This window comes from Sceloporus occidentalis, unplaced genomic scaffold (genome assembly GCF_023333645.1).
Source record: "Sceloporus occidentalis isolate IW3139 unplaced genomic scaffold, rSceOcc1.0.p SCAF_1, whole genome shotgun sequence".
In the NCBI taxonomy this organism is placed as follows: domain Eukaryota; kingdom Metazoa; phylum Chordata; class Lepidosauria; order Squamata; family Phrynosomatidae; genus Sceloporus; species Sceloporus occidentalis.
The window spans coordinates 254040356-254066690 of NW_028316981.1; the positions used below are offsets into that span (position 1 = coordinate 254040356).

At 41.8% G+C, this 26335-nt stretch overlaps 1 protein-coding gene across 6 annotated transcripts in view; it reads left to right on the forward strand.

Annotated features, from left to right (window-relative positions):
• The first annotated feature begins 570 nt into the window (after positions 1–570).
• SEMA6A (semaphorin 6A) overlaps positions 571–26335 on the forward strand; it is a 228145-nt gene continuing 202380 nt past the window's right edge. For 5 of the 6 annotated variants that reach the window (XM_089491896.1, XM_089491911.1, XM_089491932.1 and 2 more), the window contains exons 1-2: positions 571–1099; positions 19990–20091. The gene's annotated coding sequence lies outside the window, so the exon portion shown is untranslated. The remainder of the gene's footprint in view (positions 1100–19989; positions 20092–26335) is intronic. The other variant, XM_089491903.1, reaches the window with a different exon arrangement.

Below are 26335 nucleotides of genomic sequence, written 5' to 3' on the forward strand. Positions count from 1 at the left end.
AAAACGGGTTATTTCTCCAGTGTGGATGCAGCCTCATTCGGTTCTCCTTTCCGCCCTGTGCCTTTTCGCCTCGTCGAAAGACTTTTCTTTCCTGGAAACTTTTTCCCTTCCAAAGACAACCGAGGAGTGCCTCGCAGCTCATTTCTCAGTGTCCCTTCCCTTCCCCTTCCCCTTCCCAACCAACTCTTCCTCCTCTCTAATTAGCCAGAGGCTGGCTCCCTGTCCCTGCTCTTCTCCCCGCTCCCTCCTCCCTTCTAATCCTCTCCAGTTCCATCCAGGTCTATAGACCCAGAGTCGGGGGATAAAGGAGGGCGGCCAATTAATCAGTGTTCTCTCTCTCTCTCTCTCTCTGGGTGGCTCCAGGGCTGGAGCTCTTTGCCAGGGCTACCCTCTGGCCATAGCCTTGTCCTCCTTCCTCCCCCAAAGGCTCTCTTTCCTGCTCAGCCCTGGAGGGGGGGCTGACTCTAGGAGGGGGAGCCAGCCTTCTTCTTGGGGGCCAGTCCGTCTGCGCGGAATCCAGCCCGGGATTTGACTCCGCCTCCAGCCAAGCTGCTTTCCAGTGACAGAAGAGTTGGGACGGAGGAGACTAGTAGCAGGAGAACAGAGAGAGAGGCTGCGAGTTGGAAGTCCGCATCTGCCCTCCTCCTCCTCCTCCTCTGCAGCCCTTCAATGCTCCGCGGCGCTTGGGCGAAGGGCGCTTGCCTTCTGGACTCTGCTTTGGGTGAAAGCCGAGGAGGAGTTGCTCCCCGACCGCGGGGAGGACTTTTGGGAAAGACCCCCAAGAAGAGCCTTCTCCGCTTCGAGCCCCGTCTTGGCTCTGCCTTCCGTCCCTCCTTCCTCCTTGGAGATGAGGCGCCCGAACCAGCCGAGAGATTAACCTGAGCCCCTCCCGCCCCTTCCTTCCCTTGCAGCCGCCCCCTCCCCTCCCCTCCCCTCCCTTGGCAAGACTGTGCCTCCGAAGAATGGTGAGGAGGGAGGAGGCCAGAGGGGCTGCTCGAGCTGCGCGGAGCCATCCCCCTGAAATGGATTACTAAATGGGACCCTCCATCCGCTAGCCCCCTCCTCTTCAGCGGCTGCCCCGGCTCCAGGCGCCGGCCAGGTAAGACTGGACCCTCTTCGGGGTACCGCCGGGGAAGGAGAGCGAGAAAGGGGGGCATTGTTCGGGAAAGAAAGAAAGAAAGAAAGAAAGAAAGAAGGGGCCCGGCGAGGTCCTCGGGACGGGGCCAGGAGAAGAGCCACCGCTTGGGGAGACTTGATTGTTATCGTTATTATTATTATTATTATTATGGCTGAGGAGGAAAAGCCTTCCTTTCCCTCCTTGGTACCCAGACTGGGTGTCTCTCTGTGTGTCTCTTTCGCGTACGGAAAACAATCCCGGGGGAGCTGTCTGTGTTGGCCATTTAACAACTACAACCCCCCCCCCCCAGTGGCCAAACGGAAGGCAGAAGAGACTTGGGCCAGGAAAGCGATCACTGATGAAGGGGGCTGGTTTGTTGGTCTGTTTAGCTTGTTTGGCTGGAAGCAGCGCCGGGATGCTGCTCCCTCTCTTCCCGCCGCCGCCGCCGCCGCCGCCGCTGCCTCTTCTCCGCTGTCCTCCGGTTTGGCACTCTGAGGGGGACGCCTTCGCCCAGCCCCTGCCCTCCTTTTCCCGGGCAGCTCCGGGAGACCAAGCGCCTTGGTTGGGGGGCTCCGGGCTGGGCTTTCTCTCCCCGCGAGGCAGCTTCCTTGGGGGGCGAGGAGGATGGGCGTGGAGCCTTTGTTTCCCAGACAATGTGCGAGGGCGACGGAGGGGAAGAGAGAGGCGGCGAGGAAGTGGGGCAGCGAGAGGGGGCTCTGCCTGGCTGGGTCCTCCTCGCCTGAAGGGGAAGGAAGGGGACCACTTTGGTCTGAGGGAAGGAAGGAAAGAAAGAGGAAGGGAGGGAGGTATCCAAGCCCCCCGACTGTCCCCTCACCTCCCTTCCTGGCCTCAGCCTGGTGCGCCCACCCAGTTGTGTGTGTGTGTGTGTGTGTGTGTGTGCCTCTCTCTCTCTCTCTCTGGGTGTGTATTATATGTGTGCCGCCGCCGCCGCCGCCCCTCTCTCTTTCTGGCTTTGTTTGCAAGGTTGGGGACGGAGGGTTGACGCAAGCTCCCCCGTTGTTGCCCCCTCCCCCCGCCAGGAGAAAGAGGGCGGGAAGGGCTCCTGGAGGGGAGGGAGGGAGGGGTGAGGGTATTGGGGGGGGGCTGCTTCAGTGCCTCTGGAGAAGGGAGGGGCCGGGGCTTTGGGGATTGGCCTCGCCGCCTTTCTCTTGAGGGAGAAGACAAGAGGGCCACGCTCAGAACTGAGGAACCCCCCCCCCCTTTATTGAAGACAGGGTTGAAAGAAGGAGTGAATGAGGCCGCCTTTCCCGCCCAGAGAGGACATATATATGGCACCAGGCGCTACCTTTTTCGCTGCCTTTCTCTTCAGCTTCCCAGAGCCACTTTGTCCCCTCACTTGAGGTCAGTCCAAGCCACCAGGAAGCCGGGCTTGGCCCTAGGCAGACACTCAGAGCACCCCCTCCCGCCAAAAGAGTGTCTCTCCAGGGCCAAGGCCGGCTTCCTGGTGGCTTGGACTGACCCCCAAGTGAAGGGGACTCTCCGCGGCTGAAGAGAAGGAGAACGAAGGGAGCAGTCTGGTTGGTGGGTAACTTTGGAGGAGGAGGAGGAGGAGGTGTGGTCCAAGGTGGGCTCTCTCTTTTCCTTTGGGCGGGAGAGGGAGGGAGGGAAGCTCCAGGAGAGAGGGGCAGGCAGCGCTCCAGTCCAGGTCACCCTTGTATGAACAGGGGAGGGGTAACAGCTGTATTGTGATATGTATGGTGTGTTTGTGGGTAAGGATTGGCTTCACAGTGCCAAAGGAACGGGGTCGAAAGAGCAGAAGTCAACCCTCCAAAAGGAATAACGAAAAAGATAAAAGTGGCCCTTAACTGATGGAAGTGACTCTTGTGTGGATGTGTATATCAAAAGAGGACTTGTGTTTGGAACTGGAGATGGGATTTGTACTCTATTGATGAAATATTTGGGGTGTTGTTTTAAAATTCAAGCAATTGTCTAGGGAGAAGTGTCTCCAGACAGGGGAAGGGGGCCCATCCCAGAGGGGCCCTTGGCAGAGCTTGCTCTTGATGGACTCCTTTGTTTATTTTCTGTGCTCTCAGGTTGGTGTTAGAGTATCAGCCAGTACAAGGACGCTGGATGAACGAGTCAAACATGTTATCTCCTTGATAGAATTCAAAGATATAGCCGTGTTAGTCTATAGAATCAGTGTGCAGAGAGATCTTGTAGCACCCCTTTGAGACTAACGAAAGAAAAAAGTTGGCAGCATGAGCTTTGCTAGGCTTAAGTCTCCTCCCTGAGATGCATTTGCCCAGTGTCCAGATGCCTTTTGTCTAGGAAAGCTCATTGTTCAGTTGTGTCAATATAATCTACTCAAGTAGAGTGTGTGTATATGTGTACATGAACTTGTCCCAATACTACCCTGTGTTTGGTGACCCAAAGCTTGAATCTCAAGTCAGGTAGAATAAAGATAAAAGTAAGATCAAAACATGCTTTTTTAGACTCTGGATAGCCATGTGAAGTACAGTAGTTGTAAAGGTGTACCTCTGAGCATGTGTAGAGTGACTTTTCTTCAGCAGCTGGAGATATCACCACCAACTCCTACAGATGGGATTTGGGATGAGGATGGGAGGGCAGAAAGATATTTTCCCCTTAATGCAAGTCTGAAGCCCCCCTCCCCCCATGCTTCTAGTTTTAGAGATGAAGTACTGCTTCCTCAAATCGTTTTAGTGTACATACAGTTGCTCTCTCTTAACACGCTCCTTGAGCCCCGAAGGGAACTGCTGCTGTGTTTGTCCAAGACAATCCTAAGGCTGGATCGCACAATGGAGTGTTTGTTCCCCTCAAACCTCCTTAAAACCGCAGGCTGGATGGAGGGAAATAACCAAAGACTGGGGAGGGGGGGTGTAATAGAAGTTCTGTGCTCTTTGGAAAAGAAGGAACTGTTTGGGGAAAACCTTTAAGCTTTTCTATGCAAACTTTTCTGGAATAATGATAATAATTGATAATAATAGAGGTTAGAGGGGTTTCTGTCAGTCACGCCACCTAATATCTGAAGCCATTCCCGCATCAGGAGGTAGAGGTAATAGATGCTGCTGGTGGCTGAAGATGGTGCCATCAGGAGAGGTTGTGTGTGTGTGTGTGTGTGTGTGTGTGGCTGGGTGGCACATGAGGAGGAAAAGCTCTCAGTTGAGAGTAATGTGTATTGAGTGCTCTGGCTGTGAATTTGCATGAGTGCAAGTGGGAGCCTACACATCCCAGTGTGTTGTTTTCCCCTGCCTGCTGGTTTGTTGGAGAAGTGGAGCAGAATTGAGGCAGCTCAGGGGAATACATTTGTGGGGGTTGAGGGGGAGTTTCTGAGAATCGCTGACTGATCACTATTTTTCTTGGAGCATTCATCACAACAGAACTCACAGCAACCTCACAAATGTAATCTAGGGGAAAGAGTCTAGCTCCAGACTTGAGGGTCCTGTTCGGAAAGCATTTCGGAAAAGTTTTAAGTTTTCTTGGCTGGGGTAGAGAAAGTGTCTGCAGAGATTGTCCATACATTATTTCATTATCTAAAAGTTTCATGGAAAGTGAAGTGAAAATCTGCTTGGATGTGGCAGATGAAAGCAAGATGAAAGCAAAATGTAAAAAGTACCACAGCCTCTTTGGATTTTCCAGCAGTTTCAACAAAGAGAAAAGGAGGGGGTTGTCATCTATCGATCTAGTTGTGCAGGACCAAAGAATTTCTATCACTGGCATTGTTCTGCAACTTCTATTGTATTTTAGCAATTAGGGGATTCCCCCCACCCCTTATACATATTTTTATATGCGCGTTCCCATTTCTTTGGAGGAAAGCAGACTTTCACTGTTTCCTTTGCAAAGATGTTGAGTGGAAATGTATAGTTTTATGCCTGCTGAAGTGCATTAACTGCTAAAATAACAACGTGTCAAAGTTTCATCTTGTTTGAAAGGGTCCAATATTTGGTCGCCCACATCCCTCAAGAACATAATGGAGTTCATTATAAGTGCATCTCTAATACAGCGTGCAGGCACCAAGCAACTACTTTGAAACAGAAGTCACCAGCAGAATCACTGACCCAGGTCAGGGTTAATTGTTAACCGAATATTAAATAAAAATAGCAGAATCTTGTCTCCATCTATTATCCTCCTGCTTAGTGTTATTATTTGACTTTGCAAAATGCAATGTTGTCTTTATATTCTGCCTCTGTAACACCAAAAAAAAAAATCCAAGAATTATTAGAATATGCTCTTTTTCTTCAGTCAGTTCCTCAGTCCATACTCCTGGGAATAACTGCTTTGCTGAGGAATAAACTAATAAAGCTTTTACTAGAAAAAGTTCAGTGGGTACAAGGAAATTTTACAAAAGATTATGGGATAACTCATGATATCCTAATCTGCAGCTCTCAGAACAAACAAAGAAACAGAGAACTTGATTTAGGTAAAATGTTCAAATGTCTCTACATACTATTTGGGAAAGAAGCAGGAAACAGGATAATCTTACCTAATGAAGCCTTTAACAAGATTTTAACCATGTGTGCAGATAATAATTATATAGTTCCACATAACTGAGAGTGTATCACAAGGATACTTCTATACTCATCATTTTTCCTTCGGTTGAAATGATCCAATTCAAATGTGATAAACCTAAAGAAAAACAATCAGAAATAGGATATCGTAAACAAGACACAAAATAATGACCCTCAGTACTTCCTTCTTACTCAGGAGAATTAACTGACTTTAGTCTTGGTTGGACATAAGGGGGGGGGGGGGGCTAAACAGACCAGCAATGAATACCAGGTGTTATAGGCAAAACCACCTCTGAATATTCCTTGCCTAAGAAAACTGTATGAAAATCATGAGGTTACCATAAGTCGACAGGCAATGTGAATGTGCACGCACACACACTTCTAAGACACCAGGGAATCAGGACAGTGGTATATGGCTTGTTCACTTGTGTTATAAAAAAAGAAGATCTGAACTATGAATAAAAAATATCCCTTGTCCACATATGTTCCCCATATTTTCCATTAGTTAACATCATATTGCTTCCCTCCATGATTAAAAAAATATACTTCATGTGCTAAGCCAATGTTCTTGAAAGGAAGTAACTGGGCACTCAGATAGATAAAGAACATATGTAGTTAACATTCCCAGCTACTTAATGGTAACAAAAGAAAATGCTAGCTCTAGCCTCTTCACATGTTGCAGTCTGAGTAGTCAAGCAGTTGTCATTGCTCAAGTTTGGGAAAGGGGGCATCAGGGCTTCAAGGCAAAAACCTGCCTTTGCTGATTTAAAAAAGAGAGAGAGAAAAGAAATTAATGACATGTGAAGGATCCAAAATAGAATTGCACTCATTAAAAGGAAGTGGGCAGTTGTAAACTTGTTTGCTTGTTTGCAAAAGGAAAAGGGAAATGTCACCTCAACAAGTATAAAAAGAATCACACATAAATATATATGAAAGGAGTTACCATGGTTTACAGCAGTAGAGGACATAAAAGGGATTAAGTTGACCTCTTCTAACACACGTATTGCATCCTGTCTCTTTGTTGTGCTATCTAGAGGAATGTTTAGTGTGTAGTAAAAGTCTTATCACTCATTATCATGCAGGGTTAAAGACCAACCATAGTAAAACATGAGGATGTCAAGTGCTTCATAATATTTTAAATTCTGGCAAATTATACAGAAGTAGGGACAGGAGGAAAAGACAGCAACACAAGTGAAACCTTTGCTCACTCTTTTCTGTATAGCATAATTAGTGAGTGGCCCTATTTTTCAGGGCCTAAAACAGGAGGGATTATCTGGCAGAGTAGTTTCAGTGAAGTCATTGAGGCAATTTGGATTTTTAAAAAAAGAAAACGTAACAAACCTTTAAGAATAAGTGGTTAGAGCAAGTGGTTGGAGAAAAAAGTAGGATTCAAATGCAACAAATGAATGTTAACTGATAATTAAGACACTATGAGTTAAAAGAGATAATAATATGTAACAAACACTGACAGTTTATTGCGGATTCTGAGTATTCTGACCCTGCTGTAATGCAATGGAAAAGTAACACCCTGATCAATTAAAATCAATCAAGGCTGTTTTAAACATTATCGTGTATAACCTACAGAATATAATCTCAGACAGATAGGAGCATCTGATATAGCTGTCCAGAAGATACAGTGAGGAGCAATATGGTGTAATGGTTGAAATATTGGACTGAAATTTGGGAGAACCAAGTTCCAATCCCAACTGAGCCACATCATTACATCTTGAGCCAGTCATTCTATCTCAGCCTGACCTACTTTGCAGGGAACTTGGGAGGATAAAAGTGTGTGAAGTGGCTGGGTGGTTGGAGAATGATGTATGCCATTTTGAGCTCATTGAAAGAAAGGCAGAATATAAAGGTAATAAATAAATTAATTAATAAATAGATGTTTTCTATGGTGGAGAGTGTGCCTATATGGACCAGAGCAGATTAAAATTTCCTTTAACTCAGAACATAATGGTTTCATCACTTCCCAAAAAAATGGAAGCCATGATTTCCAGCATGAACTATTATCATTACTGGTAGCCTTTTCAAAATATGTAGCATTGGACTCACTTGTAGCTGCAAAACATCTTAAGGGGCTGGAACAGACAGGGGAAGAAAATGTTCTGTTGGTGGACACTTTATGCACACTTTATGCAGCCAGCCTACATAACTACAAATATTAACAAAGGTGAACACGTTAATTGTGAGATTTACATGGGGCAAATCCACCACCATGTCCACCAGACTGTGGATTAAGTATTCCCCTAACATCTCTTCTGTCTCTTCCTCATCACTAGCTTTGCATCTAGCATATTGTCCCATATTTTCCCAACATTTCCTCCATCTCAGCAAAACTGGACTGAAGCTAGAATTTCTTCTGTAATGTCTGCAATTGGTGGATCATGAAGTACTTTCAGTAATTAATTGCATTCAAAGCATCACAGTTAGATAGGTAAGAGATATGCAGTGATCAAGTCACCCAACAAAGAAATGCAGCTGCCTGTAGGTTGGCAGCTGCTGCCACAGCCTATAAAGCCCATAGGGCAAGGAACAGCAGGTAGCAGTTTCATAAGCCTAAAACTTATAGCCATCTGCATTCAAATCCTGATGGAACTTTATTTCAGTGTTTCCTTTCTCCCCATCACTTTGCTCCCCCCCCCTTTAAGCACTCCTCTAATTCCATTTTTCACATCTGTCCATGGAACTCAACAATGAATGGCATACACATTTTATTGTAGTTTCCACCACACTCAGTCAACCTCACAAAATAAACACTTAAAAAAAATTCATTGTTTGCATTTGTATCCTGCTTTTTCTCCAAAAAGCTCAAGACAGCATTCACTACTCTCCTCCTCCTTACTTTATCCATACAACAATCCCATTAGGTAGGTCAAACTGAGAAAGAGGACTTGGCCGAAGATCACTCAGTGAGCTTTATGGCTCAGTGGGGATTTGAAGCTGTATCTTCCAAGGTCCAGTCCACCCTCTAAGCACTCTGCCAGGGATGGGAAAATTCCCAGTCCAGCACTTTTAAGAACTATATCAGGGTGTGGAAGATTCATCCTATGGGTTGAATCTGATCTTCAAGCTCTATATTGCAGCCTACTGAGACCCAAGAGACCCCGAGATTCCCTGGATTAATATCTTTTTTTAAAATAAGGCAAATTTTGCCCCGGACTAATGTTTTGTTTTTGTTTTTTTAAAAAAAACTGGGCAAATTTTGCTTGAAACCCCCTCCCCCAAATGGTAGGGTTTATTTGCCCCTTCTCCAGTTCCTCAAAATGGCAGGGTTGTTTTTTTGTTTGTTTGTTTGTTTTTTGCCTGAAATCAAGGTATAATCATCTCACTTTTGAATTGGCAGAAATTCAACCATGCTGTTTAGGGAGGCAGTTCCCCACTTTTGTACTCTATTACAGTCATGAGCCCTTTCTTTGTACAATTTGCCACTCAGGTTGCAATCCAAATACATTTACTAGCCCTAAATGTTAATGACCTCAGTAAGATTGGAACTTCATGAGGAGAAGGAAAATTTAGTAGCCGCTTCATGTTACAGTGTGCACTTAATCATGTTTGTCCTGATTCCTCAGCATGCTTAGAGTTTCATTGTAACATAAAGATGTTACCAAGCTTCCATTCCCAACCATTCTTCCTAACTGTGGTTGTAGGTGTAGGAAACTGTATAGTGGCTGACTGTGGCAAGTTCACTCATTCTGGCACTGATTCATCTCAATATTATGGTATTCCTGGACTTGTAGTAATGTACATTGCTTGGTAAACCCTTGGTTGCACTGTTGTATCTTTATGCCAGCCATAGGAACAAAGTGTAGGACTAAAAGGGGGCATGTCAGTAGCTAAGAAAGACAGTGGAGAGAATGTTGGCCAAGTAGCTAGTTCTTACTAATTGCCTTTGGGCAAATATTTCATGGGGTGATTATTTGCTGTCAGTGATACTGTCCTTCTAACTAAATTTACTCAAGTTATAGGTCAGCTTAGTCTCCATAAAGTAAGCTAAAATAGCTGGATTTAAGCTGAATTAGTACAGTCAATTTCAGTGGGACTACATTGGCTTAAATCCAAGAATTCTGGCAGATTGTGCTGAAAGATAGATCAGCAGTACTTAATTATCTGACCAGAAATTTGGCCTGGAACCATGAATTAACATATCTGGTTTTATTGTGGTTCTCTAAAACCCAGCCAGCCTAATATTCTTATATTGGTAGAGACATGTTCATGACAATAAAATTGCCACTAGATTTTTTTAAAAGCAAATATCTGCTTGCCTAGAAACGCATGTCATTTCCCAATGACATACTGTTCTACTTCTGTGAGTTATTAGTACCAACTACTTAGAAAGCAGAATGCTCCCTGCTGAATTACCTGCAGTGTACTAGAAAACTTGTAGTGTGATCATTCTTTGTTATACTTATATTCCATCTTTAGGTATGTGGTGGCTCAAGTGGTTAAGACACTGACTCTGTTGATTGCAAGATTAGCAAGTTGGCAGTTTGTGGTCCAGATGTCACGTGATGAGGTGAGCTCCTGTCACTAGTCCCAGCTTCTCTCAACCTAGCAGTTCAAAAGCATGCAAATTCAAGTAGATAAATAGGTACCACTCCAGTGGGAAGGAAAACAACATTCTGTGCAGTCACGCTGGCCACATGATCACAGAACAGGCTCTGACAATGTGGGCTCTTCAGCTTAGTAACAGAGATGAGCACCGCCCCCTATGGTTGGACATGACTTGGCAACCTTGTCAATGGGGAATACCTGTCATATTGAGAAGGGAGCTAGCTTGTTTTTTGCTGCTCCAGAGACTAGGACCCGGAGCAGTGGATGCAAGCTACAGGAAAAGAGATTCCACCTCAACATTGGGAGGAACTTCCTGACAATAAGAGCTGTTCGACAGTGGAACACACTCTTTCCTCAGAGTGTAGTGGAGTCTCCTTCTTTGGCGGTCTTTAAGCAGAGGCTGGATGGCCATCTGTCGGGGAATGCTTGGATTGAGATTTCCTGCATGGCAGGGGGTTGGAGTGGATGGCCCTTGCAGTCTCTTCCAATTCTATGATTCTACCTTTACTTTATTTCATCTTTAAGCCAAGTTTGGTTTCAAAAGGAGTGTACAGTTATAATATTATCACAATTTACACCATTGACCTTGTTCTTCCTAAGGTAGAAAGGTAGAAAGTCTGTGTCTGAACCCAGGGGCTATACAAACAGCCCATTCAGGGGTGGCTCTATGCCACCCCCTGAAAAGGCTGGGTTGGGGATGTGGCAGTCGCTTGCCATGCCCCTAACCTACTGGAAAAGAAGCCCCAAAGAGGGGCTTCTTTTCCTGGCACTACAGGGGTGCCATAAGGGCAGTGGCATACCCTTATGATGTCCCTCATGTGCAGCGCCATTTAGGTGCTGTGCATGAGCAACCTCATCATGGTGTGCACCGTCGGTATGGGCGCGCACCAAGATGATGCCCAGGGCATGTGGTAGGGTTTCTGAGCATATAAATGCACAGCCCTCGCACAATCCTACTTTGGGCCCAAGCCAGCACAAAGTGCCGATCTGTCCAAGCCCTTAGTCACCAGACTGCACAGATGCAAACTTGTATGAATAAATCCCCCCCTTCTATGGGTAAGCATTCAGCATCTTCCACCACAGAAGCAGAAACAGCCCTGAAGCACTGAAACAGATTTACCACCTCAGTGACAACAAGACCATTAAATGTTGTCCTAAATTTTGAAACATGCTGTAGAAAACTGGGGGGGAAAAACAGTGGTGAAATGAAACATTTGAAATATTCAGACTGCTAAAGAATAGTACATTGTAAATATATTTATACAGAAGCTGTCTGCTAGTCTTGACAGTTAAGAAGCTTAAAAGCTGCTAGCGTTAAATAAAGAAGCGCAGGAGGAACTGGAGGAAAGTGATACAGTAAAAAATAAAACAAAACCTCACTGTCCGCCCCTACCAAATCAGCAAATGCATAGAACAGATGACCAAAACTGAAGTTTCCAAGTATTCTGTGTTTATAACTAGCACTGGAATGAAGCTAAGGTTTAACCAACAGTTATATTAAGCATATTGAAAACACTGTCATACAGACACACATTACTTTTTTTTTTGTTCAGAAATACCTGGACAGCTCGATTTTCTTGAAATCTTAAATACTTTCACATGGAACATTATCAGCACACACACAAAAAGTTCATTATATGAAATACTATTATTTTCGTTTTGTGCAACTAGGCAATTAAAACAACATCTTATAGTATATCTATAGTATAGTGCATAGTGTATCTATACAGGCTGAAGTAGAGATGGAAAAAGATAAGCCAGCTATTAACAGAAATGCCAGTTGTTCCATCTCAAGAGGGAAGACATGTGGTATCTCAATGCAGCCAGTACTGACCTTTCCTTTTAAAAGTATTATTAATAACAGCTATTACTATGTACAGTATCTTAGTGCAGATACTTGGAATTCACACTGAATATAGTGGCTCCATCAGTTCAATACTGTACTCTCACTATACTGTACTCTCATAGCTGAAATACCTGACAAGTCCAGAGAAGATTCACAAAAGAATCATTTTTTGCTTTTGCCTGCATGGAAGACTCCAGGATGAGACAGCTGGCTCATATTTCTTAAAAGTTATGCCCAGGTAGTCCTATGGATTCTATACCTGCCTTTGATGTAAACAAAATATTTATGGGGGCAGGAGGATATAGATGCTTTTATTAAAGGCATTCAGACATAGTCTGGGTCCAGTATATTAAAACTTTACTAGTGTGGTACTGTGATTGCCATGGTGATTATACACTATAGAAAGAAGGATCTATCCCATGTGCTTTCCATCAGTATTGACGGGACACATCAGGTATGAAAAAATCTTTGATTAGTTAAAATGAAAGTATTCTTAGGCAGCCATGGAAAAGGAAGGTCTAACTTCTGAAACTTTTGTAAAGTAGTTAAGGATACAACTCTAGAAAGCTTAACCTCACTTTATCTGTCAACATCAGAAGTTTCTAAAATGGCAAATAATCTCTTAGCCACCCAATGGTGCTCTGATCTCACATGTTGCATGGGAGACACTTAATACCAGATAATTTGCTGTCATTTTGATGAGACCTTTTTTGAAAAAGGGAAAAGGAAAGCAATTTGCCCCCTTTTTACTGATACCTATCAAAATCTTCTGTTTACTGCCAGCTTTGACGTGGATCTGTGCTAATTTCTACTCTGTTCTTGAATTATGGCCTAGTTTGACACTGTCCTTGGCCTCTTCATCTATTAATCATGGAAGCTGCTTTCTTATTCAGTTGCCATAGTTTCAGTGCCTCAGACAGTGTTGGGGTGCCTTGGGAAAGGCTTGAGATATACTAGGACTTGCAAGCCTTGCAGTTATTCTGGCAGTTGCATAGCACTGAAAGAACAGAAAACAACTTCCAACATAATTCAAGGTTGGATTAAAAGAAGCAACTTCTAGATGTGTCTCTCTGGACCTTGTTATGTGCACATCCAGCTGATATTTACTCCAGGATTCGCTTCTTCCTGTTTTTTGTTTTAAAAAAACCTTGTAGTTCAGAAACTGATACCTGCTTTTATCTATTGCAAGGGAAGCTAAGGCTTTTCCTCAGGGCTATTGATGAATGGCTGAGTAAATGAAGGCCTATGTGGTTTACCAAGCAATCCAGGTAATTTGTTTTAAAATGTGCTGTATATGGCTGCACATGGCATGACAAAGCAAATATTTGTTCTAATTTCTAATACTTGATTTTAACTTTAGTTAAACTATTTTCTCAGACTTAAAGACAGCTGGTTATAAACACTAGCCATGTCATGTGTCAAATCTGTAGTAAAGGAAAACCGACTTTGTTATCCACTGCATCAGTGTCCTTTCACCATTTATTAGAAATTCATTCCCTTGATTCATCCGTTTGTCCATCCATCTATATTTTTCAGTGTTTTTATGGCCAGCATGAAGGCACCAGATTCCATCTGTTCTTGGAAGCAAAGATCAGGCTGGATAGTACTTGGATGGGAGACAACCAACAAATATCAGATGCCATAGGCTATATTTCAGAGGAAGGAACTGGCAAAACTAACTGAGTATTCCTTGCCTAAGAAAACCCTATGAAATTTATGGGGTTACCATAACTCAGCAGGTAACTTGAAGGCACATAAACATGCATTAAGAAAGTAGTTTTCATTGTGATTTAAGCATAGAAAGGTCAGCTGAAATACCTAACAACAAGCTATTCTGATTCTGGTTCTACCCCTCACTTCTTTACAATGATCCAGAAACGGAATTTTTATTCATGTTAAGGACCCTTTTGTTAAAATCTGAGTAGCATTAATAGGGATCAGACTTGATCATGACTGAAGCAGTTTCCTGTGTGTTTCTTAAGAGAACTGTCTGAATGTCTAGAAAAAGAATTGTGGAATCTAATTTTGACAAAAAATAAAATAAAATAAAAGGAATACATAGCCAAGAAGTACAGAAATGTGCCATCACTGATGGCCTATCTCCACCATAGCTTCTCTTGTATGGTGCTTTTCTCTTCAGCAGTCACCAATACTGAAAGTGATCTTTGCTGAACAGCGCTTTGGCAGAGTAGGAGTAGAAATTTAAGTGTCAGGTGTGGACATGTTCTATCCATCCCTGTTACTGGTAAATTTGGGCCCCATTGCTTTTCAATATGACCGGAGCAGTCTGTTTTTAAATCCATAAGACTGCTGCTGTGTTATCATGCTTAGTTTTATAGGAACACCTAACTTCTTCCAAACTGTACTGTAGTGGCATTGTCAATCCAATTCTATACATGCATCTGTTCCAGGAACATAAGACATTTTGCTTCTAGAAGTGGAGCAGCAACCAACATGTGGGGCCCAGTCACCAAAGCCACCTGAACCATTCTGACACATGAGATGTCAAAATTCCCACAAATCTTTCCTCCATCTATGGTAGTAGAAAAGAAATAATAACAAATCAAATAACCAACAATTTTGTGAAAGGATAACAAATTGTTCTACATGGCATAGTTCTCTTCTACATGGCATAGTTATCTCATACTGCATAATGTGTCAAAATGGTTCAGTGACACATGGTTCATGTGTCAAAATGGTTCAGGTGGCTTTGGTGACTGGACCCCACATGTTGATTGCTGCTTTACTTCTAGAAGGAAAATGTCTACCGATCTTCTACATGACATAGTTCTCTCAGCCTGCATAATGGTAAGGTGAAGCCTGGTCTGTTCTGAAGCCTTGTTACATTCATTCCCATGTAAGTGTTCATAGTCTGAATCTTAAAATTATCTAAATTGTATATATTGCATTCTTCTGCATCTTTTACACAATTTTGTCACTAGACAAATTATGATTCTCCTACCGCTTTAGATAAAGGGAACATTACCGTTGTGGATAGGCTTAAGTTATGTGTCCTAAAAGACTTACTTAATAACATCAAAAAGGTAATTGTATTTAAAGTAATTCAGTACCTGCATTTTCAGTGTTCACAATATCCTATGCAACAACCAAATTCAACAACATACACCAGGGGAAACAAACAAACAAACAAACAAACCAGCCAATTAAATTACATACTAGATGGAAGAGATGTCTTTTGGTATAATGATCAGGAGAGATTGGGAATTTGGGGTAGGAAATTCATTGGGCAGGAAGTTCATTCCACAGTTTTAGAGGGTGGAGTAATTGATGTAAAATATTACTTACTAAGAATTAGAATGTAAAGCTTGGAAATTTACAGTTTTGGACTATAACTCCCAGAATCCCACAGCCAGTATAGCCATTGGTCATGGTGGCTGCAGTATTCTTGGAGTTGTAGTCTAGAAAACCAACTGTTCCAATCCATCATTGAAACTGGAACCAGGATCTAAAAGGATGAACACAGCTGATACAGGAGACAATATAAGGAGGAGGGACCCAAATTTTGAAGGTCGCCAACAGCTTCAATTAGACACTTTCATTAATTTGAAAAGCATTTTCCAAAATGTCTGTATTGATCAAGCCACTAGAATAAAGTTACTCTTTTCTCAGACTTAGAATCAATCTGAGGAAACAGTGCATGCTATCTACTTTTCAGCATACTACCTAGTTTTTAAACTGCATACTACTTACTTTTCAGCTGAGCATATATTTTGGAGCTTTATTTTGCCATTTCAGTAGCCTAAATAATATAGTTTTGTGACCAGTTGTCACATTTAAGGATAGTTGTCTTCTCTCCCAAATAATACTTTCTATTGAGATCTTACAATACAAAATAGATGTATAAGAATGTATTTTTTGCTTGTTGTATCAAACATTTTGGGACCAATAACTTTTGAACTTCAATCCTCTACTATTAAGGTGGAGTAAAAGTTGAAAACGGAACAAGCATTTTTCCCCACTAAAAACCACAATGATTCTCTGGTACTGTTTTCCACTATGTAAAGTATACTCATTGCTCAAAGTAGCACATCTTGGGATAGCTTGGTTGGTTGACAGTGAAAAGTATATGTCCTGATCACTTTACAGTACTCATATGGTAGAAGCTTGAAAGGAAAAGTGATATAAGGAAAGCCTATCTGAGATCAAAGGCTGTGAAGGTAGCTTTACAGTAATTCATTATTCTGGATTTGTGAAACCTTGCTCTAAGCAGTCTCACTCTAGCACTTTTAAAGAAGGGAAGTATCTTTTGTGTGAAAGCTAGTTTATGTTGAGTTTTAGCTACTAATAATTAACCATTTCTCTTCTGTTTCTGTAATAAGAATATTTCTAGAATATCAGTACTCTAAAGAGACTAGGGGATTAATACTGTTAATACTCAAGTTAATACTATTACAGTGCTCCTTTGGGGTATAGCGTTCAGATGATGCACAACAAAAGGAGCGCTAGAAAGTGCTGCCACTGTGGCAAAGGTGCCCTTTTTCCATCTCTAAAAGGAGCTGCATTTTGCCACTTCTTTTGGGGCTGGAAAAACACCAGATTGGGTGACACTGTCTCTTTAGGGCCGTTTATTTAGGCCATAGTCTATAGAATTTGATATTCGTTGGCTTCCTCTCATCCAAGTACTAAACAGAGCTGATCCTGCTTAGCTTCCAAGATCAGATGGGATCTAGTGTCTTCACAATATTTAGGCCTTTAAAATGGTCATGGGGATTTGTAAATGGGAAATACCTTTGGGGGATGCAGCCCTCTCCTCTCAGTTCATTCTGTCATCCAAATGTCTGTCTCCTGCCTTTTTCATTTGTATTACCTGACACAATCACAATTGAAAACTCTGTCTTATAACATGTAGCTCTCCAAAGTTAACTATAAAGTTTTATCGGAAAGATTTCTCATAACAAGAGATGCTGTATGAGTCCTTTAAAAGCCATTCTGGCAAAGGAAGAGGCTGTTGCATAAGTTCTTGCAATTATTTTGTTATCTGCAAGGTGTTTCCTTTTTGTTTTGATGAAAGGAAGTTCAACATGTTTGACTGCACCACTTTTATTCCCTCAGAAGAACATGTGGTGTAGGGTGTTGTCTTCTTGGCCTTTCACCTTGGATGGAATACAAAAGCCCACACAGATTGCCAAAACATTTCCATTCTGGGAAGAGAGAGAGAGAGAGAGAGAGAGAGAGAGAGACTTCATCCACATTGCAGAAATAAGCCAGTTTGATACCGCTTTAACTGCCATCAGTCAAAGCTATGGAATTCTGGGAGTGGTAGCTCTGGTGCCATAACAAACTACCATTCCCAGAATCCCATAGTTTTGATCAATGGCAGTTAAAGTAGTGCTAAACCAGATTATTTTCGCAGTGTGGATGCAGCTAGAGAGAAAAAGGTCATATTCTACTTTAATAACAATTGCATTTTCAAATTCTACCATTTACTGTAAATCAACTCAATCTTTTCTGAAGGTTGAATGAGATAGCTCATGAACGACTTGGAGAGGTGCTTGGATTTTGATGATGTGGTATGAATGGGAAGTGTCCATAGTATGTGTTTCCTGTTTCATCTCTGTTTTGTTCAACTGAAGGGGACTTAAGCTTGTTGGAAGCAACATTTAAAACTAAAGTTCATCTGTTTTCACTGGCCCTGCTCCTGTGTCTTTTAACAACCACTGAACACATACCTAGTCAGCAAGTAAAGTTATTGGGTTGTTTTTTCTCCCAGCATTTATCTCCATGCCAGGAAAAAACTTTCATTTCTCAGTTTTTGTATGCCAATCTGTTTTTTAAGACACAGAAGAAATGGGACAGTAAAATCTGCCTACTGAAGCCACCCAGATAAGGTTTATCTAGGGAAGTGAATGAATTTGTTTAGATTAAAACTTCATCTGTACAGTAGAGACAAGTTTCAGATATAAAAGGTTTTCACTTCTTTAATAATAAGATTACATTCTCAGACTCAAAGAGTATTCCTTCATCTTTAGCCAACACTTTAAATCTGTAACCACCATATATTTTTACAAAAGATATTTTTATCCATTCTTGTGTGAGTGAAGTGATGAAAGTGACATCATTTGTGAAAATATAAATAGCACTTAACTCAAGTGTTGTTGCTAGTGCTAGCGAAATAGCATTATTACCTCAAGCTACCTCCATTTTTATGTGACATGGCACTGAAAATTAATGTGACTGATAATGAGAATGGTGGGGAATGTAGGACTTTTAATGAGTCCTGATGTCAGTTATATGATTTTATCAAAGGTAGTATAATGACTCTGACAGCTTGTGTGATCTGTGACCTGCAGAGAGACATGGCCTTATTTGCTGTTATGCTAGCTTAGCAGAATATGGAACTGGTCACAAAGGCTCCATCTGCTAATATCACATCGCAGGTCTTAATTTTATATTTGTGGCTAGACCTGATGTTTCAAAGATGAATATTCTTCTTGAATTATCATCCCATGGATTTACCAGACTCAAAATATTTAATGAAAATGGCCATAGTCATTCATTCATTTTAGGTTATAGTAAGAAAAGACTGGATGAAATAAAGAAAGGTCTACAGGTGGCATAGAACATGATAGCTTTATCTAGCTTGCCAGACGTAGAAAGCTGCTGTGAAGGCTGCAGTGGAAATGACTACTTAACTTGTACATTACAGGTATAATGACCTATATAGATTCAAGATGTAACCCATATAAAAACACAATATCTGATCTTCTCTCTGCATGTTCCATTCCTGCTAAAGGAATCACATGAACTCCAGTAGCGAATTTAACTGGATTCGTATGTAGAGACACTCATATTGCTTGGGTCTTGGCCTTTAGTCTTAGCCATTCCAGGAGCTGTTGAGCTTCAGAAAAGGTGATGGGCATCAGCCAATTCTCTTGTTGGTGAAGACAGAAAAATAATACCTGTGTATCCCAACAAGCTAAAAGCAGGTGCTTTAACCCATCCTATGTTTCCTATGTTTACTGGCCCTGCATTAGCAGTCTTGTAGCTACAGAACATACAAAATACAGTATCCAATCCATAAGGCTGGATTTTAAGTCACCATTTCTTCCCTAATTCTTCCCTAATGTTTGTACCATCATGCCTGACTAAGAACTCTGGAAAGCACCACACTCCTTATGCACCCTTTTGTAACACTTCTGTGGACCTAAAAAAAAGATATTATCATATCTGAGTTGGAGGGGGGGGGTATTTTTCCAAAATCCTTTGAGTTTGGAAACAAATAGGATACCTCTTTGTCAGGATGCAACATGATATACTACTACTACTACTACTACATCATCATCATCATTTGAATTTAGCTTTCTGCCAAAAATGCACCCAAGTAACAACAAAAAGAAAGTCACCTGTAAAAGGTTATCCCTCATTAAGTTTCAGCTGTAATAGAAGTTAGTTATAATTTTATGTTAAAATAATTATAACTAACCAGCTACTTCCAAACTGCTGAAAGTTGTTCCTTGAATTTCACTTGATGTGATACCAAATGACCTCTTTTTAAAACATTCTGTATTAGTCCTATTGTGAGAGCAATTTATAACTGGTTACTGTATAACGGGTTATAATTGGTTACTCGTTACCATGTGTGGTTTTGAGTTGCTAGTATTATATCCCTAACTTTCCTAAATCCCGAATTTAAAAAGGTGTGTATGTGTGAGGAGTACTTTGTTCATATTAGTTTTGATGCAGTTAAATGACCTTGCTTTAAGGAGTAAGGAATAAATATCTAGAATTTCAGATCTGTGCTTTAGATTTTAAATACAATTGTCCAATGTTATTGTAAATATTTCCCTGCTGCAATTTTATTTTTAAAAAAACCTTTAATACATTTTAATTAGATACCACAAAATGACATAGAAATAAACATCTTGTTAATGCCTTGGAACCAATAGCATCACTTGTTTAAAGTTCAGTATTCTATCAAACTTTCTTCTTCCACTTTTTTCATTTTTCCTTTCTTTCTCTAGTCTGCCCTCTTGTGACACACAGACTCATTGCAACTGCTCTTACCAGCCAGATGTTTAGCAAAGCAGTCAAAATAAGGAAACAGTGCACAAACTGGTGTTATGGTATGTAATTGTGAAATTTTCAAGTGATGTCAGATGCTTCTTTGAGCAAATTGTTAGGTTGTACATATGTTCGCATGTGCAAAATGATGGATTTTCTCATCTGTTAACTTTCACAATATTGCTCTCATAATAGGACTAATACAGAATGTTTTAAAATTCTATTTCTTGTTTTCTGGTTCAACGAAAGACGGAAAATTAAACTCAGACATACTCAAAAACTTTTAAGAAAAGCAGCAAAAGGAAGTCTACACAGGCTTTAAATAACAATAATTTTCTTGGCAGACATGGAGGTTAAAAGTTACTTTAAGATATTAAACAGTCCCTGGAAAAAATCCCAACTCTCCCTCTTACTCAAATGAACCATAGCTTTCTTGGCTTGAACAAAACGTTTGTTCTCTTTTACATGTTTGAAAAGGGTAGAAACATTTTTCAATGCAGATTTTTAATCAGTCCTGAAACCTCACTGCCCATTTCCCCACAAAACTAGAAGGAAAGTTAAGATCGTGTTTTGTATTAGGTCACAGTAGTTTTAATAGTGTTTTAATAATGTAGCTCTCTAGTGAGAACCACAACTATTATGTGGTTATCAAATGGGAGAGGAAATATGCCCCTGCTTGGTCACTGTTGAAAGGTAAGGCAATGGACTATCATAGAGCTGTATTTGCTGGTTGGTTAGAGCTTTCCAGTGCTATCAAAGGCTGGTTATGTCAAAGGACTGCTTGCCAATCAGCAATCACATGCATTGGGATGGAGGCCGTGCTGGTTGGGGGGGATCTGATCATTTCCAGTTGGAACCCTTATTTAACAATCACTACATTGCAACTGCCAACATTTAGAAGAGAAAAGCTAGGCTTTAGCAATTAAGGGTTGATAGATAGAGGTTGTTTTGTCACTGGAGTAGAAAGACATACATTCAAATCCCCACCCAGTCTTACTGCTCACTGGGTGGCCTTGGGCTAGTCATCTCTCAGCCTTATCTGCATCATAGGATGTGATGCAATAATAAACTATCATCATCAGCATTTCCACACCAACACCATCATCATTATTATTTATACCTTGCATTTTCCCCAATGCACTGAAGATGGCTTACATCTAAAAAAAAACCAGTTAAAACCATAATAAAAACAACATCAGAAACAAATTAAACTATTAACCATATTAAGCATACACTTTAAAAGCATATATCCAAAAATGATTTTAAAAGGTTAAGCAATACAATTTAAAATGATACAGCTTACAGTGCTTGAAAAATGCTTTGATTCAAGATCACAAACATGCTGTATTATTAACATGCCATGTTTATTATTAATCAGTGTGGAAACCCATCATGAAAATTATATTTTAGTATTCTGATGATGATGAGGATGATGATTGCTTTGGTTCTTAAGAGGGATTTTTTTTGCAATGCAGGGATTGGAGTACTTTACATTAAATGAATAAAGGGTGCTGGTCAAAGTTATGCCAGGTCCTTAAGCTCTTTTATAGTATTCCAGAGCAAGTCCATATATTTCACTCTGCTTCTGAGGTTCAGGATAGTGTTGTTGTTTTTAACACAGTCCTTCTACCTGCCTGTAAACCAGACTTTCCAGTCAAGCAGTTCATTTGTTTACATTTGAATGATGTGTTAATTAATAATCTCAGCACATGAGAAAGCTTAAGAACAGTAATTATACAGTCTGCAACATATCCCAGTGCCAACAAAAGCCTTTCTAACTACCGACATTGTAGCCCTAGGCAACACCACTGTGTCCTGTTGAACAGTCTGGTAATGTCACTAGACCTAGAAACAGGATATGAATGGCGTCAGTTCTAGTTCAAGTTTGACAGAAGACGGGGTACCAAAATGCCAGAAGTATTTTCAGGGAAATGCCCATTTTGAACCACTATCTCTTTTATCATAAGCCAAAACTCTTGTCTTTTAGTGCTTCTGCTTGTTTAGAGCTGCTATAATGAATAGACTAGAAGAAAAATAATGGCTCAGCAAAAGAGCACTTGCTCTGCATGCAGAAGACTTCAGGTTCAAACTATGGCATCTTCAGTTAACAGGATCAGATAGCAGGTAAAAGAGCAAAAAAGACCTCTACCTGAGACACTGGAAAGCAGCCCCCGAGCAGAATAAATAATACTGAGCTCTGAAACTCCCTTTTAAGGATAGTTTGTCTCACTTCTGAATTAATGACCTTCTGGTAGGCCATCTTTCTCTGGAACATTACTAATATGTATTCTTAATTTGTGAAATTTAATTTGTTTCTGCTTCAACAGCAGTTGCTGCTGGTTTGTGTGTTTTAATGTTTAATGAAGACTAAAAAGGTGTTCTAAAATGTTCAATCTTTATCACTACTTAAATAAATAATGTTTGGTTTTTATTGTAAATCACCATAAACGTCTAGGGGAAAGGGTGGAGTACATTTCAAAAATAAAAATCAAATAATTTTAACTTTGACTAACACTATATTCAGATGTCTTCCTTCCATAAGAGAAATGTCATGTAGAAAAATGAAGGGGCCATAGCAGCCCTGCTTCAGCATTGAAACCTCTTATGCTCCCACCACCACCTTTTTCTCATTCCCTTAAAGTAGGGAAGCTTCCTGAACACAGGCAGATGGTCCCTGATGCCCATGTTGCTGGTGGGGAAGAAAACAGGTCAATGTATAGGCTAACACCGCTCTAGGAACACAAGCCTCCAGCAGATTCAGAAAAGGTTTGTTCAGTTAGCAGAGGTGATCACCATACATAGTTCTCAGGACTCCCCCCCCCCCCCCCCCCGGTTAAGCAGTATACATAGGGTGCATCTACACTCTAGAAATAATGCAGTTTGACACCACTTTAAGTGTTGTACTTCCGTCTTATGAAAGTTTGGGATTTGTAGTTTTATATGGTCTTTAGCTTTCTCTATAGGTAAGGAACTAAAAGCACATAGCCAAGCAGCAAACAAAGAGAAGACAAGCTTCAAGTAATCAAAGATGGTCAACTATTTATTAGTGTTAAAAAAAAAACAACACATTTCAGCCTCACTAGGCCTCAGGGGCCTTCAAAAGAATTCACCGGAATTGTGAACACTCTCCAAAATACAAGACCACAGAAATAAAAGGAAGCCGTGGCAGTTAAAGTGGTGTCAAATTGTTACTGTTTCTACAGTGTAGATGCACCTGAAGAGTCCAAACATTTCATACATTACAAAAACTGTCATCCCATTTGTCAGTAACTCAGAACATACTATCTTCCCTCCTTCTTTCTCCCATAATAAAGCTTCCCACAAGAATGATTTTGGTAATCTACAGCTCATACTTCCTCCCCATACATCTGCTCATTATCCCAGGCTGTGAATGATATACAATCTTTTCTTTTCCCAGCATCACCAATAGGATAGCATATCCCATCATACTGCATTACCATACATATGCTGAAGCATAACAAATAAGCATTGCATGACCATATCTGGACCATGATCCTGACAAAATGGCAGCCATTGGAGATTATCGCACTGCGTTCTGAGAACGTTCCGTATCATCACGTGATGAGAACGTTCCTGGAACAGATATTACTGCATTAGTAAACTAGAACGTGATCAGAACGTGATCAGAACTGCATTTTACCGCACAGCGATTCCTGAAACCGTTCCGAGAACATATTCCACCAAGGCCGCCTCCGTCTCCTGATTGGCTGAAAGAATGACAGGCAGGGAGGCAGGGAAGCAGGCAGGCGAGCGACTGCAGTGAGGGAAGGGGTGTGTGAGAGAGAGAGAGGGGGGAAAGGAGGAGGGAGGGAAGGCAGGGAAGAAGGAGGGATCAGGAGGAAGGCAGGGAGAAAGAGAAATGGGGAGAGATGAGCCTTGCAAGTTACATCCCAAACCTCCTTTGCAAGGTTGGGAAGAAGGCGGAGCTCCATGCAGGTCTCTTCAAGCCGAAGGAAAGCAAGTTGCCAGGAAGGGGACTGGGCTAAGGGCAGAGCCCCGGCAGCCATAGCAGCTCTTTAAACCGGTTAGAAAAGAAGAGTCCTCTGCTGTCATCCCAATTCCCCATTTTGGCCTCTTGTCACCCTTTTGCCTCCTGTGTGTGTGCGCATGTAATGTGTGCCTTCATAGAATCATAGAATCATAGAGTTGGAAGAGACCACAAGGGCCATCCAGTCCAACCCCATTCTGCCATGCAGGAAATCACAATCAAAGCATCCCCAACAGATGGCCATCCAGCCTCTGCTTAAAGACCTCCAAGGAAGGAGACTCCACTACACTCTGAGGAAAGAGTGTGTTCCACTGTCGAACAGCCCTTACTCTCAGGAAGTTCCTCCTAATATTGAAGTGGGATCTCTTTTCCTGGAGCTTGCATCCATTGCTCCGGGTCCTAGTCTCTGGAGCAGCAGAAAACAAGCTTGCTCCCTCATCAATGTGACATCCCTTCAAATATTTAAACAGGGCTATCATATCACCTCTTAATCTTCTCTTCTCCAGGCTAAACATCCCCAGCTCCCTAAGTCGTTCCTTGTAGGGCATGGTTTCCAGACCTTTCACCATTTTAGTCGCCCTCCTTTGGACACGCTCCAGTTTCTCAATGTCCTTTTTGAATTGTGGTGCCCAGAACTGGACACAATATTCCAGGTGGGGCCTGTGAGCTTCCCTCCTCGCTTTAATTCTTGTCTGGCTCTTTGCTATGGAATTCTGGGAGTTGTTTGCTTGCTTTTGTGTGTTGCTCCAAACAGAGGAGCTTTTGTGGGTTCCTTCCTGGAGGGAAGGAGGAGAAGGTCCTGGGCATCCCTGCCATCCTTGCCTCCTGCAGGCTGCCAGCACAGGAGCCCCGCTGGACATGACACTAGAGGCCCCCGCAGAAGCAGCCAGACCCTCTCCCTCTTGCTCTCTGCTCTGGCCCCCCTGTTTCCCTCTCTCTTTCTCTCTCTTTCCCTTCTTTCCTCTTCTCTCACTTGTCTCAACTTTCCTCCCTTCCCTCCCTCCTTCTTTCCCCTCTCACACATACACCCCTTCCCTCACTGCAGTCGCTCGCCTGCCTGCCTCCCTCCCTGCCTGTCATTCTTTCAGCCAGTCAGGAGACGGAGGAATGAGAGAACGGATTTGAGAACAGATAAGAATACCGCACACACCTCTGTTGGAACGTTCTCATCACGTTTCAGCTCTCTGGGAACACATTCAATCTGTACCCTCCTGGAACACATTTGGAACACATTTAAACGTTCTGAGAACCCGATTGGAACACATACGTGCGGTATACTCAAATGCGTTCCGTTCTCATCACGTGATGAGAACGTTCTCAGAACGCAGTGCGATAATCTTCATTGGCAGACAAAGCTAAGTTATGGGCAGAGCAATAGGTATTGCAAATATGGGCATGCAAGCCCATATGTATACACACTTGCAAAGGCATTCTTTCTCTAAATCTTTCTCTGACTGCCCACTCCACACTCACACCTACAGGCCTTTATACAAACACAGTTTTCATCTATTTACTTTCACCCTGCATCTATCCATATTTTCATAGAGATAGACATATATCATCTCTTCATGCTGTTAAAAAATAAAGCAAAAACTTCTGTGTGCCATATGGAGACTTTGCAGCCAGTAGCACAACACAAAAGTGCTACCACTTGCAAATTAGAAGCATTCCTACCTACTGGCTGCTGCAGCTGCTTCCTTCTGTCAGATTGTAAAGGCGAGCAGTTGGTTTATTTGCTCTTACTCACTGCTAGCATAGGTGTTGCCACCAGTGGTTTCACTGGGAACAACAAAATGGCTAGCAATTCTTAGTGTCTTTAACATCCCTAGAAAAATATCTTGTAAATGTAATTGGCTGTTGGAAATAACAACAACAACAACAACAACAACAACAACTGTTTGGCTGCAGGTGCTACTTTTCCTCCTATGTTTCTTAGTTCTCTCAGGCCAGATTCCTATTTGGTTCCTAAGCAGTTCTGGACTGCAAACATCCAGTATTGCCAGCTGGCTGTGTGTTCTTTATCTTTCTTGTATGAAGACCAAGGAAAGGCAGTGTTGTGTTTCAGTATATGAAACATGATACTGTCTTTGGATTCATTTTGGTTGATAGACTTAAAAATCAGGGAAGTTCATATATTCTACTGGTCTGTATGTTTTGTGTTGCTTTTCTTGTTACTGCTAATCTTGCTTTTCAAAAAAGTTTCCAGACCTCTTTCCAGAGGCTTGGTCTTGAAAAGGTTCTAAGAATGCTAAAATAATCTTGTTTAAAAAGAACTTTGTGGCCATATTTTGACAATT